Source organism: Mesocricetus auratus, unplaced genomic scaffold (assembly GCF_017639785.1).
Source record: "Mesocricetus auratus isolate SY011 unplaced genomic scaffold, BCM_Maur_2.0 Super-Scaffold_100676, whole genome shotgun sequence".
Taxonomy (NCBI): domain Eukaryota; kingdom Metazoa; phylum Chordata; class Mammalia; order Rodentia; family Cricetidae; genus Mesocricetus; species Mesocricetus auratus.
The window spans coordinates 101,768,692-101,788,246 of record NW_024429266.1 but is presented as its reverse complement, the minus strand read 5'-3'; the positions used below and the strand labels follow the sequence as shown (position 1 = coordinate 101,788,246).

The 19,555-nt window shown below is 38.4% G+C and overlaps 1 pseudogene; it reads left to right on the top strand.

The window, feature by feature from the left end:
* Window positions 1–510: 510 nt before the first annotated feature.
* LOC101844956 lies at window positions 511–18,819 on the top strand (annotated as a pseudogene).
* Window positions 18,820–19,555: the final 736 nt, after the last annotated feature.

Below are 19,555 nucleotides of genomic sequence, written 5' to 3'. Positions count from 1 at the left end.
ATCAATAGAGTTGTTTAGGGACAACGATACCGCTTTAATTTAACTTAACAATAGCAGGAATGGGATCTCGCCTTTTCAGTTTTCACCAAACACGGATTGCTATGATGCAATAGATTTACGTGATCCTCAAGGGCTCTCACATAAACTCTTTCTTGGTAAACCCTTGTGGCCAAACACACGGAAGGAGAACCCAATCTGGGGATGCTGAACTCTTGGAGGAAATACTTGTGATTATGACAGGGGAAGGAAATATGTCACTTAATACAGTAACTTGTTTTTCACAGAGTATGATGCCTCAGATGCATGGCCTGAAGGAGAAAGAACCCCAGAACTCTCAAATGGTAGTGGAAATTATCATCTGAAATATCTCGGGCTGATTAGGGTGACAAACTCAGACATCAAAAACATTACAAGGATACATGCAAACAAGCACATGAGCTGTTATATACTGGCCACACACTGTGTGCTCCACAACTGCACGATTTACATCTTGCAGACAGATCTATTAATATGCTGATATTTTGGATCTTTATCTCCTGGTTTCTGCAGATGCCAACTCTCATCTGTACAAGTGTAACCACTTCCTGCCTAAAAGAAAGAAAGTACCGATTTCACAATAATGGGTCTGTGGTCATTGGTGCATTTTTTCCTATTTTTCTTGTCTTCCCAGAAAGAAAGAAGATAGATTGGAATAAAAATCCTTCAGATACAGACTATGTGGCATCGTAAGTGCGTTGTATTGACTCATTCTTTTTAAACCTGTGTCCTAGGATATGTGTGACTTTGAACATCATCATTTCATGTATTCCCTTAAAGTTGTGCCCTGTCAATCCTTTCCAGATCCTGTCTTTAACTTTGTTTCTCATTGACTAATTTTGTCCTTTGTGGTGGGAAGAGATAGACTTGGTTTCCGTGGTTTATATTCCACATTTGACAATTGTAATCTGTGGATGAATCTTCTGCTTCTGTTGATTCCTCAGACTCTGAGCACACTCAGTACTAGCTCTGCAGTAAAAGGGTTGTTGACAGCAGTTTGGCACAGCCCTTGAGGGAACTGTGGGATGTGAAATGTGCTTCTGTTAGAGGAGGTAATGCCTTTGAGAGCAGTGGCTTTGGATTCCTTCCTCAGGTTCTGTAAGGATTGGATCTGCCCATGTCAGCTGCCTCTGACCTAATATTTTCTATCTTTAACATTTCTCAGAGTATTGAAAATAAATGTCTCGCACATTTTTGATTCTCTGATAATTTTTAACCATTCACCTTTTTGATCCATTTGTTCCTGCATGTCTTTGCTTGAATGTATGTATGTATTCAACAGATGTAATCCATGTGATTATGTGCACTGAGGGCCTTTCCTTAGACACTCTCAAATCTTCAGCCATAGGTCTAGACAGTGTTAAGTATGTTTCAGTTAACTACTGAATTTACAGAGAAATAACCATGTACATTTCTCTTTGAAGGAAATAAATTATCCTTGGCATCATGTAGATAGGTCTATCACTGTAGGGACCACATCAAATAGAGACTTGAAATGGAGAAATGAGACCTTTACTCAACTCTGAGTAAACAAAAATATGTCATCAAGGTCCAGTTTTTTTATCAATTGAAGGAAAACTACTGAAAGATTGGGGTGCATTCTGGTGTGTGTGCCACTGCAACACTGTGTTGGCTCCTTGGTGTGGTGTTGAATCCTCAGGCCAAGATAGTGGAGAAGGGAAACAGTTCAAATGTAAAACACTACACAGCGAGTATATCTTTTCACATTTTGTCTGACATGACCACAGAAATCCAAAATTTCACAACTAAGTGAAATAATTCCAAAGCATTTGTAAATTGCATTGACCAGTGTGGAATGTTAAGGTTCTTAAAGCTGCTCTTGAATTCTCTTTGTCTTGTATTTAATATTAGTAAAGATTTAAATACTCTAGTATCATTGTTATTATTTACTTTTTCTGTTTTTATTAATGTATTTTTTAAATTCAAATCCACGTTTTCCCTCCTTCCTCTCTTCCCTCTCCACCCGTTCCCATCCACCTCCCAACTGCTCATTGGAGAGGGTAAGGCCTCCTCTAGTATTTCTACTAAGTCTGCCTCATTATTTCATTGAGGCAGGCACACCCCCACAACTCTGTGTCTAGGCTGAGCAAAGTATCTCTCCATATAGAATGGGCTCCAGTAAGTTGGTTTGTGGATTATAGTTAGATATTGGACTCACACTGCTAGTGTCCTCATAAATTGTCCCCACTGTACCATTGTCACCTGTATTAAAGGAGTCTAGTTCAGTCTCATGCAGGTCCCCATTTGTCAGATGTGAATTCAGGTCAGCTGTTTCTGTGGGTTTCCCCATCATGGTCTTGAGTCCTTTGCTCATATTATCACTCCTCCGTCACTTTGTTTGTACTCCAGAAGCTTGGCCCAATGGCTAGTTGTAGATTTCTGCATCTGTTTCTGGAAGAGGGTTCTATCTTCTCTGGGGTTGTGGATTGTTGTCTGAGTATCTTTTACTTTATGTCTGGTATCCACTTATGTGTGGATACTATATTTGTGTTTCTGGTTTTGGGTTACTTCACTCAGGATGTTACTGCTGAGTAGTACTCCATTGTGTAAATATACCACATTTCTTTATTCACTCTTCAGTGGAGGGGCATGTAGGTTGTTTCCAAGACTTGATTTTTACAAATAATGTTGCTATGAACATAGCAAATTTCCCTGAGAAAATGTTCTTGTGGTGTTACTGTTCTTCCTTCGGGTATATGCCCAACAGTGGTATTTCAGGGTCTGGAGGTAGGCTGATCCCTAATTTTCTGAGAAATCACATACTGATTTCCACAGTGGTTGTATAAGTTTGCACTTCTACCAGTGATGGAGGGGTCTTTCCCTATCTCCACATCGTTCCCAGAATAAGTTTTCTTTGGTGCTTTTGATCTTAGCCATACTTATCAGTCTAAAATGGAATCTCAGAGTGGTTTTTATTTGCAATTCCCTGATAGACTTCAGATGTTCAGAATTTCTTTAGGTGTCTCTCTGCCATTTGTGAGTGTTCTGTTGAGAGTTCTCTGTTTACATCTGTACCTCTGTTTTTAATTGGATTCTTTGCATATTTTGGAGATCAACCCTCTGTCAGATGTGGGGTTCCCATTCTGTAGGGAGCTCTTTTGTCTTGTTGACCATGTTCTTTGCTTTACAGAAGCTTCTTAGTTTCTGGAGGTCCTATTTACTAATTGTTCCTCTCAGTGTTTGTGCTTCTGGTGTTCTATTTAGGAAGTGGTCTTTTGTGCCTATGCATTCAAGGGTATTTCTCACTTTCTCTCTGTGTGGTTGGATGTATATTGAAGTCTTTGATCCATTTGGTCTTGATTCTATATAATTTCTATAATTATATATATATATATAATTTCTATATACAAGGATGACACCAACTAGCAAACTAAGCAATAGTGGAGAGACTACCTTAAATGACCCTCCCTGATAATGGTTTTGATGACTATCTTATATACCATCCAGTGACAGATGGAAGCAGAGGCAGACACCCACAGCTAAACACTGAACTGAACTCCCGTAACCCAGTGACAGAGAGGGAAGAGTGATGAGCAAAGGGGGTCAAGACTGGGCTGGTGAAATCCACAGAAACAGCTGACCTGAACAAGGGGGAGATCTTGGACCCCAGACTGAGAGGCCAGCATGGGACTATTGCAGAATCCCTGAATGTGGGTTTCAGTGAGGAGGCCTAGGCAATCTATGGGACTTTGGGTATTAGAGCAGTATATATCCCTGGCACACAAATGGACTTTGGGCACCCATTCCACAATGAGGGATGCTCTGTCAATCTGGACACTTGGTGAAGAGCCTAGGTCCTCCCTGGAAGGAAATGACAGACTCTAGAGATCCCTCCTGGAGGGTCATACCCTCCCTGGGTAACGGAGTGGGTATTGGGTGGGGGGACTGGTGGGGGGAGCAGGTGTGGAGGGGCTGGAGAGGGAGCTGGGACTGACATGGGAAGCAAGCTTGTTTCTAATTTAAATATATAATAAAAATTAAAAAGAAGATGTGAAATTATGTGTTTTTAAAAGCATAACCTTTCAAACTGCAGAAACCAGTGCATTTAAATTTATAGATTTTATTGATATGGGTTCCCACCTGAATCCTATAACACTTTTATGCAGGCTGATTGAGCAAAACTACCAGCTTGTTTTGGCCATGTTATTTGCCATCGAGGAAATCAACAGGAACTCCCATCTTTTACCAAACACCTCTCTGGGAATTGAGGTTTATAATCTCCCATTTTCTGAAATGAATGTTTTAGAGAGCGTGTTTTATTGGCTCACCGGTTTGCACATCTTCATCCCTAATTACATCTGTAGGATGGAGAGCAAATCAGCTGCTTTACTTAACAGGAATAAGATGGAGGACATCTGAACTCATTGGGACATTGCTACATCTTTACAAATTTCCTCAGGTGAGTGAGAGTGGTGTGAGTGATGAGCAGGCAGATCTTGTTTCACACATTTTAACCGTGTGAAAGTAAAGTGAGAGATTTTAATTATAAAATTATATGTACATTTTAATTTTATGTGAAGGCAATGCTACTTTTCTGTAACTTTTTGGAAATTTCCAAGGATTGATCTATGACTTTAAAAACTGTGAAGCAGATTTTCATCCCTGTCCCTTCAATCTAAAAACATTTGAGGAGATTTTTCCTCCCTGTCCCTTCAATCTGCTGCTCAAGACTAAGATTGTTCTTCATGGCAATGCTTGTTCCATTCCTAAAAATACTGTATTCCTTACAGCTTACTTTTGGGCCTTTTGATCCTGTTCTGACAGAAGGGAGCCAGTTTCGATCTGTGTATCAGGTGGCCCCCAAGGACACATCTCTGCCACGTGGCGTTGCTTCTTTGATGCATCATTTCAGCTGGAACTGGGTGGGACTGCTCACCACAAGTGACCACAGAGGGGCTCAGATTCTATCAGACTTGAGACGGGAGCTGGACATGAATGGAGTCTGCATAGCTTTTGTGGAAACAGTGACAGTTAAGGGAGAATCATCATATTTTTATTCTGTTCATACTGTGACACAGATTCAGCAATCATCAGCAAATGTGATTGTAATTTATGGAGACTGTACTTCTTTATTAACAGTAATAATAAATAAATATGGAAAGTTCATATCTAGGAAGATTTGGGTCATGAACTCAAAATGGGGTGGTAACACGTTGTATGGATATACCATGTTAGATTCATTCCATGGGAGTCTCATTTTTTCCCAACATCATGGGGAGATTTTGGGTTTCACAAAATTTATGCAGGAAGTCACCCCTATAAAATACCCAGAAGACATTTATCTTCATGCATTTTGGAACTTTCTTTTCAATTGCTCACTTTTGCCATCTAATTGCCAAATCTTTGAAAACTGTCTGCCCAATGCCTCTTTGGAATTGTTGCCAGGGAACACTTTTGACATGGCCACGAGTGAAGAGAGTTACAATGTGTACAATGCTGTGTATGCAGTGGCCCACAGCCTCCACGAGATGACTCTCAATCAAGTAGAAGTTCAACCAGAGGCAAATAAAGATAGGACTATGTTGTTCCCCTGGCAGGTAATATCCCTTTGCTGTAATGTCAGGAACATGACACCACATGCTGCAAATGGACTCACTATAGTTATTATAGAGTCCTGTTCTTCTTTAATTAAACTAGAGTTGGTACTATATATTTTGGGAATAAGTTAGTGTAAGCCCATGTCAAAGTACACAATGCACAGGGTTAACACTGCTCAAACTGAATCTTTTAAGAGAATAATACCCTTTTTTGTTGAAACAGCATCAATATATTCTCTTGTTACTATCTGAGTACGAAGAAAAGCTTTTCTTTTTCATTTCTCACTAATGCATATATTCCTGTACACCACTCATTGTTATGTTCTCCTAAGCATTCCAGATTGTCCAACAAAATCAAGCAATCTCATGTTCTCCACTGAAGTTCTGAGAAATTCAGGAAGTGTAAGGAGGTAGCTAGTTTGTGTTTGTTTACTGTGTAATCCTTCATCACTTGGTAGTGCTTGGTTTAATTCATCCTACAGAAAACAAATGCTGTTTTAGAAACTCAGTGATAGCTAACTTTTCTAGGCTTTCCTTTGTTCAGTGTTATAGATACTTTGTTTAAAACAGCATTAACATCACACATTACAGTTTACAGTTTTACTTTCATATTTCTCGTTCTGTTACACATCCGTGACACCAATTTCATGACTGGATTTCACATTTATTTTAGCTCCACCCTTTTCTGAAGAACATTCAAGTGAAAAATGCTGTTGGAGACCTTGTGGTTCTGGATCAGAAAATGAAGCCAGATGCAGAGTATGATATTAAAAACTTTTGGAATTTCCCAACAGGTCTTTCACTGCATGTGAAAGTGGGTACATTTTCTCCAAGAGCTCCACAGAGGCAACAATTGTCAGTATCTGAATCTATGATTCAGTGGCCCACAGTATTTTCAGAGGTGGGCATCTGTCTTATTTAGAAGGTTATTACGTATATTAATTACTTGGGCCCATCAATATACCCATAGTTTTCAACATAAAAATTTCACTGATTTATTATTTTGATGAATGCATTTTCCAAAATATTTCTAATTATCCATTTTTTGACATTTAAAAACAAGACAGGAAATAGTATTGAGTGACATCATTGTCACAAAACAGCTGACAGAATGCTTATTTGGGCTCAGGTTCTTAATTAATTATTCTCAAGTTGACATAAATTAGATTTACCTCGGAAGAGGAACTCATTTGAGGAAATGTTTCCAAAATCCTGGCCTAAAGCAAACTTTTCAGGCATCATCCTGATAAAGGGTTGGTGTGGAAAGAGCCATCAAAATGAGCATCTTGGTGGCAGGTGGTCCTCAGTTGTTTAAGACTCAAAGTTGAGAAATCCATGATTAGCAAACCAGGAGACAGAAATTTTACATTGCCTCCATTTCAATATCTATGTCCAGTTTTCTGCTTTGATCTCCTTTACTTACTTCCACTGATGATATCTGGTAGGGTGGAGGTGAAAGACGAAATAAGTCACCCCATCTAAAGTTTGCTGTGGCATGTTGTTTTGTCACAACAGTATGAACTGTAAAAGAAGATAACTGACTTAGAATGGACTTTTGCAAACTGAAAAGTAAAATCATAGTGTGTCTGTTTTTTTTACTTACCCATCCTTTTTTGGGGGGGAATATAGGTGACAAAATCAACAATTAGAAGAGAACTTTGTTTATATTTATTTTTTAATATCAGAGATTCAGAATGAAGTCCGTCATGGGCAGGGAAACACTGATTTGTGGATAATAGAGAGATTTTTATCAGTAATCTTCAATGAGAGAGTGATGGCTCCTGTGAACACCCTTCTTTTCCATTTACATTCTGTTGCCCGTAATGACAGCACACATTTTGAACAGGTTATTGAAAGTCAGTGAACAGAACGTAGGAAAATCTCAGAGATGCTCAAGAATTCTTTGTGTGTGTGTGTGTGTGTGTGTGTGTGTGTGTGTGACAGAAGCTGACAGAAGACGGCACTCACAATAAAATAAAATATCCTTATTTCTGCAGCTGGAATGGCATGGACCAGATAAGCCTGAAATACCAACATTCCCTCCTCAGACTTTTCTCCAGTGCCCTAACTTACCTCTTCATTCCCTGCTTTCAAAAAATGTGCACAAATCCTAAATAGTTTCATAGTCTTAGGAAATAGCTTAGAAAAAATGATCTTTGTGTGTCATTCCACATGGAAACCTGGAGTTCCACAGCAAATGCCTACATTTATAAAAATAAAATTTCATCAGGATGTGTTATAAGACATACTAAGCTACGATTAAGAGGTATGCATATTATATTAAATTTTCTTCAGATTCCTCAATCCGTATGCACTGAGAGCTGCCATCCTGGATTCAGAAAAACTATCGCAGAGGGAAAGCTTTCCTGTTGCTTTGACTGCACTCCTTGTCCTGAGAACGAAGTTTCCAATGAGACAGGTAAATACTATGTCCCTCTGAGGAATTTCTGTCCTTTCCAATGAGACAGGTAAATACTATGTTCCTCTGAGGAATTTCTGTCCTTTCCATAGAATTCTGAAATTCTAACCTAAAGGTAAAATGTTTCAAGATGGCCATTACTTTACCTCAAGTTAGCAATTTAAATCTTTTACTTTAATTTATTACTTGAAATAACACAGATACTTGATTCATTTTGTTTATCTGTTACAGACATTGTTTCCTAGAGAAACTACTTTCTTTACAACAGAGATTAATGTTCTTTTTCGCCAGGGAATTTAACTGACAATATTCAGAGTACCAAATTTTCATGAGTTTCAAACCAAATTTCAATCACAGTTAGACTCATCCAAAAATTGTATGTTTTTATCCTTACAATCATAGTTCCCCCACAGCCTTTATTCATGCAGGAAAGCAGGAAGGTTTTTGTTATTTCTCCAGTTCCTTTTGCTGTAAATTTTCAAATTTAGCTTAATAATAAGAAGGTATTGGCATCCCTTTTCCGATGTATGCCCTATGTATGCATGAGAATCAACATGCTACACAGCGAATGTAAATAATTGTGAACAGTCTGAAATACAAAGACTGTAGGAGGCTTATGGGATGCAATAGAAAACAGAATCCATATTCAGTATAGTATTTCATAAACCTTTTTACATTCTTCCATTGAGTATTGATGATTTAAAATTTTAATATTTGCACTTATACTGATGAAGTTGAGGATATAGTTATTTCCTATCTGAAATTTTTATTATGACTGCAACATTGATGGTTTTTTTCACAGCATAAAGTATGTGGTATTACTCCATAACTCATTCATGCCCAAATGCCAGTAGTGCATGGACATTTTCATTAGAACTATAATTTTAAACAAAAAGATAAAATGTGGACCAAATTCTTTATTATCTATTTGAAATGAGAAAACATGGTACATGACCAACAATTTAATGTTGCTGGAGTGCATAGCCTGCACTCTGCTGCACACCTCTGTGATAATACACCTAAGTGAAAGATAATAATTTCTGTGCAATCTTGAGAAAAGTTGGGAGAACTGGTGACAAGATGAGTTGAGTAAACATAAGAAAGTCACAATGTAACTGTAGGCAGAATATTTTAGAGTAAGCACTGATATAGTCCACAACAAATAGAAAGGAAAGCAGAGAGGATTTGCTGTCATTTTCTTTCATGTGAAATAGTAGCCTATTTGTTGATTGCTTCAGCATTTCGCATAACATAATTTTCACATTGAATAATTACCTGGTGTTAAAAATACCACATTTCTGAAATGAAACAAACAATTTTTATTTTTTATCTATTAATTTCCATGATTTCACAATAAAAATGTTGACATAAGTTCTTTCTGTGGAGCATATTAACTTCTACCTTGGTTACAGTGACTCTATGCTGACTGAAGTCATAGAAAATTCATGTGTGCATTTGATGTGTACGTAGAAGTTGCACAGCACATGCCAGATGCATGACTTACATGGTTACACAGCGAGTTACAGGCTCTAAAGAGAGTTTAAGTATGGAGGGGTTGAAGGAAATGAAGAACTCATTTAGTTATCTAAAAATATCATAATTAAAAAGTCAAAAATCTGTCAACATAATATACAATATAAACCAGAAAATACCACATGATCATCTAATTAGGTGCTCAAAAAGCCTTCAAAAATCCATCACCCCTTCATAATAAAGGTCTTGGAAAAATCAGGCATAAAGGGAACAAAGCTAAACATAATATAGGCAGTATACAGCAAGTCAAGGGCCACCATCAAACTAACTGGAGAGAAAATCAAATTAAATTCCTCTGTAATCTGGAACAGGACAAGGATGTACACTCTCCATATCTATTCAATATCTGCTTCAAGTTCTACCTAGAGCAATAGGACAGCAAAAGTAGATCAAGGGGACAAAAATTGGAAAGGAAGAAGTCAAATTGCAGTATTGGCAGATGATATGATAGTTTACATAAGTGATCCCCAAAATTCTATCAGGCAACACCTATAACTGATAAACTCCTTCAGTAAAATGACAGGATACAAGATTAACTCAAACAAAATCATTAGGACCCCTATATATAGATGATAAATGGACTAAGAAGGAAATGAGAGAAACATCATCCTTCACAATAGCCACAAACAACCTAAAATACCTTGAGATAACTTTAAACACATGAAACACCTGTGTGAGAAGAACTTTAAGTCTTTGAAGAAAGAAATTAAAGACGATATCAGAAAGTTGTAAGATCTCCCATGTTCTTGAATAGGAAGATGAACATAGTAAAAATGGCAATCTTACCAAAAGCAATCTACAGTTTCAATGCAATCCCGCTAAAATCTCAGCACAATTCTTAACAGACCTTGAAAGAAAAATACTCAACTTCATATGGAAAAAGAAAAAAGCCAGGATAGCAAAAACAACCTGTACAATAAAGGAACTTCTGAAGACATCACAATCTCTGACTTCAATCTCTATTATAGATCTATAGTAATGAAAACAGCTTGTTATGGGCACAAAAACAGACAGGTGAACCAATGCGAGTGAATTGAAGATGCTGATATTAATACACACAACTACGGACACCTGGTTTTTTGCCAAGGAAGCTATAATTATGAAATGGAAAAAAGAAAGCATCTTCAAAAAATGGTGCTGTTATAACTGGATGATGACATATAGAAGAATGCAGATCCATGTCTATTACCATACACAAAACTTAAGTTCAAACAGATTGAAGTTCTCAATATAAATCCAGACACATTGAAACTCTTAGAAGACAAAGTGGGAAGTAACCTTGAACATTTTGGAGCAGGAGTCCACTGCCAGAACATAACACCAATAGCACAGACACTGAGATTGGAAATTAATAAATAGGGCCTCCTGAATCTGAGAAGCTCCTGTAAGGCAAAGGACACAGTCAATAAGACAGAACAGCAGCATTCAGAACTGGAAAAAGATTTTTACTAACCCCACATCTGAGAGAGGCTGATATTTAAAATCTACAAAGAATTCAAGAAACTAGTCACCAAAACACCAAGTAATCCAATTAAAAATGGTGTACACAGAGAATTCTGAATAGAGGAATCTCAAATGCTCTACAGGCACTTAAGGAATTGCTCAATATCTTTAGCCATCAGGGAAATGCAAATCAAACAACTATGAGATACCATCTTACATCTGTCACAATGGCTAAAATCAAAAACACTCCTTCATTGCTGGTGGAAGGCAAACTTGTACAGCCACTTTGGGAATCAGTATGGTGGTTTCACAGGAAAGTGTGAATTGATCTACCTCAAGACCCAGCAATTCCACACTTGGGCATATACCCAAAGGTTGCCCATTCATACCACAAAGACATCTGTTCATCTAAGTTCACAGCAGCATTATTGTTAATACCCAGAAACTGAACACAACCTTGATGACCCCTCAACCAAAGAATAGATAAAGAAATTGTGGTACATTTACACAATGGAGTACTACTTAGTGGTAAAAAAAACAATGATATGTTGATTTGCAGGCAAGTGAATGGAACTAGAAGAAACCATCCTGAGTGAGGTATGACAAACACAGAATGACAAATATGGTATGAACTCATTCATAAGTGAATGTTAGACACATAGTAAAAGATAACTAGCCTACAATCCACACTTCCTGAGAAGCTAGGAAATAAGGAGGACCCAAAGAGAGACATAACTGTTCCCCTGGAAAAAGGGAAAGGCACAGGATCTCCTGAGTAAATTGGCAGCATTAAGGAGGAGGAGGGAGGTATGAGAAGGAGGAAGATAGAAGGTAAGGAAGAAGAGAACATGAGGGACCAGGAAGGTCACTTGGGGGAAGAATAGGGACTGAGAACAAAGAAAGAGATTATCTCGATTGAGGGAGCCATTATCGCACTAGGGAAATTCTCAGAAATCCACAAGGATGATCCCAATTAAGAATCTAAGCAATAGTGGAGAGTCTACCTTAAATGCCCTTCCCCTATACTGAGATTGATGACTACCTTAAATGCCATTATAGAGCTTTCATCCAGTAGATAATGGAAGCAGAAGAAGAGATTCACAGCTAATCATTGAACTTAACTCCTGGAGAGGGAGGAGTGATAAGCAAAGGAATAAAGACCATGTTGGAAAACCCACAGAAACAGCTGTCCTGAGGAAGTGGGAGTTCACTGACTCCAGACTGCCATCTGGAGAACCTGCATAAGACTGTTAAGGCCACCAAACATGGGAGTCAGTTTGGGGACTTGGGCATTCTATGCAGTCACCTGCATTTGAACCAGTATTCATCCCTCATGCATGTACTGGATTTTTTGAGACCATTCCTTATGGAGGGATAATTTGTTTAGCCTAGATACAGCAGGTAGGGTTTTGGTCCTGCCACAACTGATGTGACAGATTTTGGTGATTCCTCATGGGAGGCCTCACCCCTCAGAAGAATGGACAGTGTGTGGAATGGGGGATAATATTGACAGATTTTCGTATGCTGAATCATTATTGCATCTATATTATCAGGGTGTGTGATTTTTTTGATATGTTCTTGGATTTGGTTTGCCAGTATTTTATTATTTTTTTGTAAATGTTTATGAGGGAGACTAGTTTGTAATTCTCTTTCATAGTTGGTTATTAGTGTTGTTTGGTATCAATATAACTTGTAAAAAAAGTTTGGCAATGGTGTTTCTATTTCTGTTATATGGAACAACTTGAGGAGTATTGGTAATTGCTCTTTGAAATTCTGATAAAATTCTGCACTGAAACTCTTGAGCCCCGGGTTTTTTGTTGTTGTTGTGAGATTTTTTATGACTACCTCTATTTCCTTGGGATTATAGGTCTATTTATCTGCTCTTGACTTAGTTATGGAATGTAGTACTTATCCAAAAAATTGTTTACTTCTTTTAAAATTTCCAAATTTTTTTTTGTATTTTCCAGTTTAAATTTAGATAAGAAACGAGGTTGCTTCACAAGTCAGTTCCAGGTCCCTCTTCCATTCCCTCCCCTCCTCCCGTGCCCTCCCCCACGCCCCCCCCGTTATCCCCTCATTCCCCCAGGGAGGGTGAGGCCCTCCATGGGGGTGTCCATAGTCTGTCATTTCATATAGGGCAGGGCTTAGACTCTTCCCCAAGAGTTCAGGGTGAGAGTGCACCTCACATTGTTCTATGGGAGTCCAAAGTCCGTGTGTATACTTGGGATGGGTACTGATCTGCTGCCCAAGGCTCAATAGATTCAAGTTTTCTAAGGATCTGGATTTCCTCACTCTCTGTTGTTACACCTCCCTTCTCATGTTATATCTTGTTTATTTGAATATTCTTTTTCTGCCTTTTGGTTAGTTTGGATGAAGGTTTTTCTATCTTGTTTTTACGGAAGAACACTTTGTTTTATTTATTCATTCTATTGTTCTTTTTGTTTCTATTTTATTGATTTCAACTCTCAGGCTGATTATTTCCTGTCCTTTACTCCTCCTGGGTGAGTTTGCTCCACTTTGTTCTAGAGATTTCAGGTGTGCGGTTAAGTCACTATTGTGAGATTTCACCACATTCTTTTTGTAGGCACTTAGTGCTATGAACTTTCCTCTTAGCACTGCTTTCAAAGTGTCCCATAAGTTTGGATACATTGTGCTTTCATTTTCTTTGAATTCTAGGAAGTCTTTAATTTCTTCCTTGACCCAGTGATGAATCAGTAGAACTTTGTTCAATTTCCATGAGTTTGTAGACTTTCTGCAATTAGTGTTGTTGAATTCTAAATTTAAGCCATTATGATCTGATAAGACACAGGGAGTTACGCCATTTTTTTGTATTTGTTGAGATATGATTTGTCACTATGTACGTGGTCAATTTTGGAGAAGGTTACATGAGTTGCTGAGAAGATACAGTCTTTTGTGTTTGGGTGAAATGTTCTCTATAGTTGTCTGTTAAGTCCTTTTGAGTCATAACATCTGCTAGTTCCCTTATTTCTCTATTAAGATCCTGTCTGACAGTCCTGTTCAATAGTGAGAGCAGTGTGTTGAAGTCTCTCACATTTAGTATGTGGAGCTTAATTCATGATTTAAGGTTTAGCACTTTTTCTTTGACGTATGTGGATGCTCTTGTATTAGGGGTGTACATGTTTAGAATTGAGACTTCATCTTGATGGATTTTCCTGTAATGAATATGAAATGTCCTTCGTTGCTTTTAATTAATTTTAGTTAGCAGTCTATTTTGCTAGATATTAGGATAGCTACACCTGCATCTTTCTTAGGTCCATTTGAATGAAAGTTTTTAACCAACACTTTACTCTGAGGTAAAGTGTGTCTTTTAGGTTTTGGATTGTTTCTTGCATGCAACAGAAGCATAGGTCCTGTTTTCATATCCATTCTGGTAGTTTGTGTCCTTTTATTGGTTAATCTAATTCATTGATATTAATAGATATTAACGACCAATAATAGAGTTGTTTTGACCAGTTGTTGTTAATTCCTCTTGTATTTTTTGTGGTTGTTTCCATTCTTTGGTGTTTGCTGATGTGAGGTTATTTATTGTCTGTCTTTCCACTGGTGCAGTTAGCTTCCTTGGGTTGGAGTTTTCCTTCTAGTACTTTCTATATGTCCGGATTTGTGAATAGATAACATTGGGTTTAGTCATGGAATATTTTGTTTTTTTCCATCTGTGGTGACTGATCCTTGCTCAGTATAGTAGTCTGAACTCACATCCATTATCTCTTAGTGTCTGCAGAACTTCTGCCTTTCAGTGTTTCCATTTAGAAGTGGGTGCAGTTCTGATAGGTCTGCCTTTATGTTACTTGGCCTTTTTTCTTTGCAGCTCTTAGTACTCTGTCTTTATTCTGCATGTCTTTATTCTGCATGTTTAGTGTTTTGATTACACTCTGGTGAGGTGACTTTTTTATCCAGGCTTTTTGGTGTTCTATTAGCTTCTTGTACCTTCATAGGCATATCCTTCTATAGATGGGGAACTTTTTCTTGTATGATTTTGTTGAATATATTTTCTGTGCCTTTGAGATAGAATTCTTCTCCTTCTTCTTCTTCTTCTTAGGTTTGAACTTTTATGGGTGTACAAATTTTCCTGTATGAGTTGTATTAAAAATTTCTTAAACTTGGCCATTTTAGCCTCCTCTACTGAGAATTCTCTATTTAGCTCTGTACCCCACCTTTTAATTGGATCCTTTGGTTTTTGGAGACTTGTTTCTTGAGTTCTTTGTAAATTTCTTTTTTTTTTTGCTTTGTTATTTTTTTTTTGTCTTTTTTATTTTTAAATTTAAATTAGAAATAAGGGTACTTCACATGTCAATCCCAGATCTCTCTCCCTGTCCCTCCCTTCCTCCCATGCCCTCCCACTAACCCCCATCATCCCACCCCCAAACCCTATTCCTTTCCCCAGGGAGGGTGAGACCCTCCATGGGGGGTGTCCATAGTCTGTCATTTCATCCAGAGCAGGGCCTAGATGCTTCCCCAAGAGTCCAGGCTGAGAGAGCATCTCTCATTGTGGGATGGGCACCCAAAGTCCATTTGTATGCCAGGGATAAATACGGATCTACTACCCAAGGCCCCATAGATTGCCTAAGCCTCCTCACTGACACGCATATTCAGGGGGTCTTGATCAGTCCCACGCTGGATTCCCAGCCATCAGTCTGGGGTTCAAGAGTGCCCCCTTGTTCAGGTCAGCTGTTTCTGTGGGTTAAATAAGCCCAGTCTTGACCCCTATGCTCATCAGTCCTCCCTGTCTGTCACTGGGCTCCTTCAGTTCATCTCAGTGTTTAGCTGTGGGTGTCTGCCTCTGCTTCCATCAGTCATTGGCTGAGGTTCTGTTTCTCAGACTCCCTGGCAGTGGGATTGTAGGCTGGCACTCCCCTGATCCATGTCTAAAATCCATATATGAGTGAGTACATTCAATGTTCATCTTTTTGTGACTGGATTACTTCACTCAGGATGGTTTCTTCTAGTGACATCATTTGCCTGAAAACTTCAAGATTCCATTTTTTTCTGCTGAATAGTACTCCATTGTGTAAATGTACCACATTTTCTCTATTCTCTATCCACTCTTCAGTTGAGGGGCATCTAGGTTGCTTCCAGGTTCTGGCTATTACAAATAATGCTGCTATGATCGACTTAGTTTCTTTGCCAGATGTTTCTATCTCCTCTATTGTATGTCCAGTGCTTGGGATTCTCTGTTTCTTCTCTTTCATTCTGTAGGTTATGTTTGCCTCTGTAGTGCCTGTTTGTTTACTCAGATTTTACATTGCTGGAATTGCCTTGATTTGTGTTTTATTGCCTCTATTTCAATTTTCAAGTCCTGGACTGTTTCCTTCACTCTTTCTATTATTTTTTCTTGACTTTTAAAAAGAAATTTATTGATTTCTTCCAATATTTTGTCTGTCTTTTCCTTGATTTCTTTAAGGGAATTTTTCATTTCCTCTTTAAGGACCTTTATCATCTTCATAAAGGTACTTTAATGGTATTTTCTTCTGCTTCATCTGTGTTGGGATGTTCAGATCTTACAGTTGTAGATCCACTGTTTTTTTGCTGCTCCCATATTGCTCTTTATGTTGTTGAACATATCTTGCCATGTACCCATCTATATCTCTAAGTGGGTAGATGGGACCTGTGGCTCCAGGGGTCATTATTCCTTCAATTGGGGCAGACAGGGTCTCTGGTTCTGGTGGTCGCTCTTCCTCCAAGTGCACATGTGACCTGTGACTCTGGTGGTCAGTGATGTGGTGGGTGATAGTTGTGGGGGACTGTGAGGTTGATACTGCCTGGTCACTGGGGCTGCGTTAGATGGATGGGGGCACAGGATATGCCCACAAGGCCTTATAAGATAGTCCAGTGATAGGTTTTTGTACATTCATAGGCATATCCTAGGGGCTTTCCAGTAGGAAGCTCAGGCACTCAACTCTTTATGTGTAGGTGGGGCATGTAGGTCTCTTGGTTGTGATTTGTCAGGGGATGATGGTTGTGTGCAGAGGAGGAAGTGTGCTGCTGCCTGGTTACTTGGTATGTGGGGTAGATGGGTTGGGGTATGAGATATGTCCTGGGGAAGGGGCTAGATACTAGGGCTGTCCAGCCATCGCTTAGGCACTCACCTCTCCCTCCAGCCGGAGGTGGGTTATCAATAAAGTATTTATTAATATCCAATCAACATCCACATGGAAATGAAAATTGTTCAAACCAAGACAAATTTATGAATAAAAGCAAGTGTGTATCTTACATTTGTGACCACCATCACCAGAAAATATAGACTTAGTATTCTCATGATTAAAATGTAAGTTTTAAAAACATTACAATATATAAACAAAATACTTCAGTAAAAACAGAGGTAAACATTAGAATATTTTAAAATACAGCTGAAGAAGTGTGATGTACTTGGCATTATCTTTATCAACTTAGCAAAAGCTTTATTTATGTAACAGGAGATAACCACATTTAGAAAATGACTCTAATATCTGGCCTGTAGGTAAGCTTCTTGAACATATTCATGATTATTGATTGCTGTAGGCTAGGTGATACCACTGTGTGTGTGGCCACACCTGAGAATATGATTGTGAGCTACATAGCAAAGTAGGTAGAGCAAGACATAAGAGGATGGTTTGGAAATATCTCAGCTCTAGTTCTTGACTACTTATCACAATTTGAACATTAATGTGATGAATTCCCTTTATCCCCCAAGTTACTTTTGGTCTTGGAGTATCTTGAATGAAGTAGAAACTCTAACTTGTGTGAGATTATTCACTTCACAGTATTCATTTATTTTTGATTAAACTAACAATGGAATATGGTTGTGATAACAATGCAATGATACAGTACTATGAGATTTGTTAGGATAAAGAGAAAATTTGAACATGCATTCATGATCAACTCTATTTCTACCAGGTATGGATCAATGTATGAAGTGTCCAGAAACTCATTATGCAAATTCAGAGAAGAGATACTGTCTCCAGAAAACTGTGACCTTTCTGGCTTATGATGATCCCTTGGGGAAGGCACTCATACTCATGTCACTGGGATTCTCTCTACTCACAGTTGTTGTTATTGGAGTCTTTGTAAACCACAGAAATACTCCAATTGTCAAGGCCAATAACAGATCTCTCAGTTACATCCTGCTCTCCACTCTCTTGCTCTGTTTCCTCTGCCCCTTGAACTTCATTGGCCTTCCAAACACAGCAACCTGTATCCTGCAACAGAACTTATTTGGACTTCTCTTTACTGTGGTTCTCTCCACTGTGTTGGCCAAAACCATCACTGTAGTTATAGCCTTCCATGTTACTGCTCCAGGGAGAAGGACAAGATGGCTACTGATATTGCAGACCCCTAATTTCATCATTCCAATTTGTACCCTGATTCAAGTTCTTCTCTCTGGAATATGGCTGGGAACATCTCCTCCATTTATTGACATGGATGCTCATTCTGAACATGGACACATCATCATTCTCTGCAACAAGGGCTCAGCCATTGCCTTCTACTGCAGTCTGGCATATCAGGGAGCCATGGCCTTTAGTAGCTACCTCATGGCTTTCTTGTGTAGGAACCTGCCTGACACGTTTAATGAAGCCAAATTCCTGTCGTTTAGCATGCTTGTTTTCTGCAGTGTGTGGGTCACTTTCCTCCCTGTCTACCACAGCACCAAGGGGGAAGGTCATGGTGTCTATGGAAGTCTTCTCTATCTTGGCTTCCAGTGCAGGCATTCTATGCCTAATCTTTGCCCCTAAGTGCTACATCATTTTGTTAAGGCCAGATAAGAACTCAATTCATTACATCCGGGACAAAGATGGCAGGAGTAAAAATTTACTTAAAACTCAGTCTACATAATGCTTGTATTGTGCTAGTTCTCTATGATTCTAATAGTTACATGTAAGATTATACTATGGTGTTCTAAACATGGCTCTTTTAGCACAACTTCTTCCCATCAAATGGTACAAGTAAAGAACCAATTTTCTGGGAGTAAACTCATACATGCCCTCTTCCCAAAATAAATAAACACATTTAATAAATCTTTTGAAAATTTCATAGCTTGAGATGTGATTGTTTGAGTTCTCATTGGATTCACTAACCTAAGTCATTACATGTCGCTGTTGAAATTTGTTAAATTTTGGAGTGCTGATTCTATGTACACCAAAACAGATGGTTAGCCTTCAGAGGATTTGTGTCCTCATTTTTGTTTCTTATTTACATATTAGTAACTTACATTAGTGGTGTCTTTCCTTGGAGGACCTTTGCTGTACTCCCAGTTCGGACCATGAACTGTCTATCGCATAGTGTTAACTTCTGATCATTTCAGATGTGATGCATTGAACACTTTGTGATGGCAACTTTAAACTTCATGATACAGCATTCATCACAAAATCTCATATTTTCAAATCTTTCTGTTCCTTTTCCCTCATTTTCACTGTAATTCTGAAACACAGTAGTCAGCAGGAAAGTATAACATGACTAAGTGTGATCCTGTCTTATAATTTCTCCTGTTAATCAAACAGTTAGTACTTTAACTTATAGGTTAGCCTGGCATGGGATAATACATTGACATTGATTATATAGAATGTGTGAT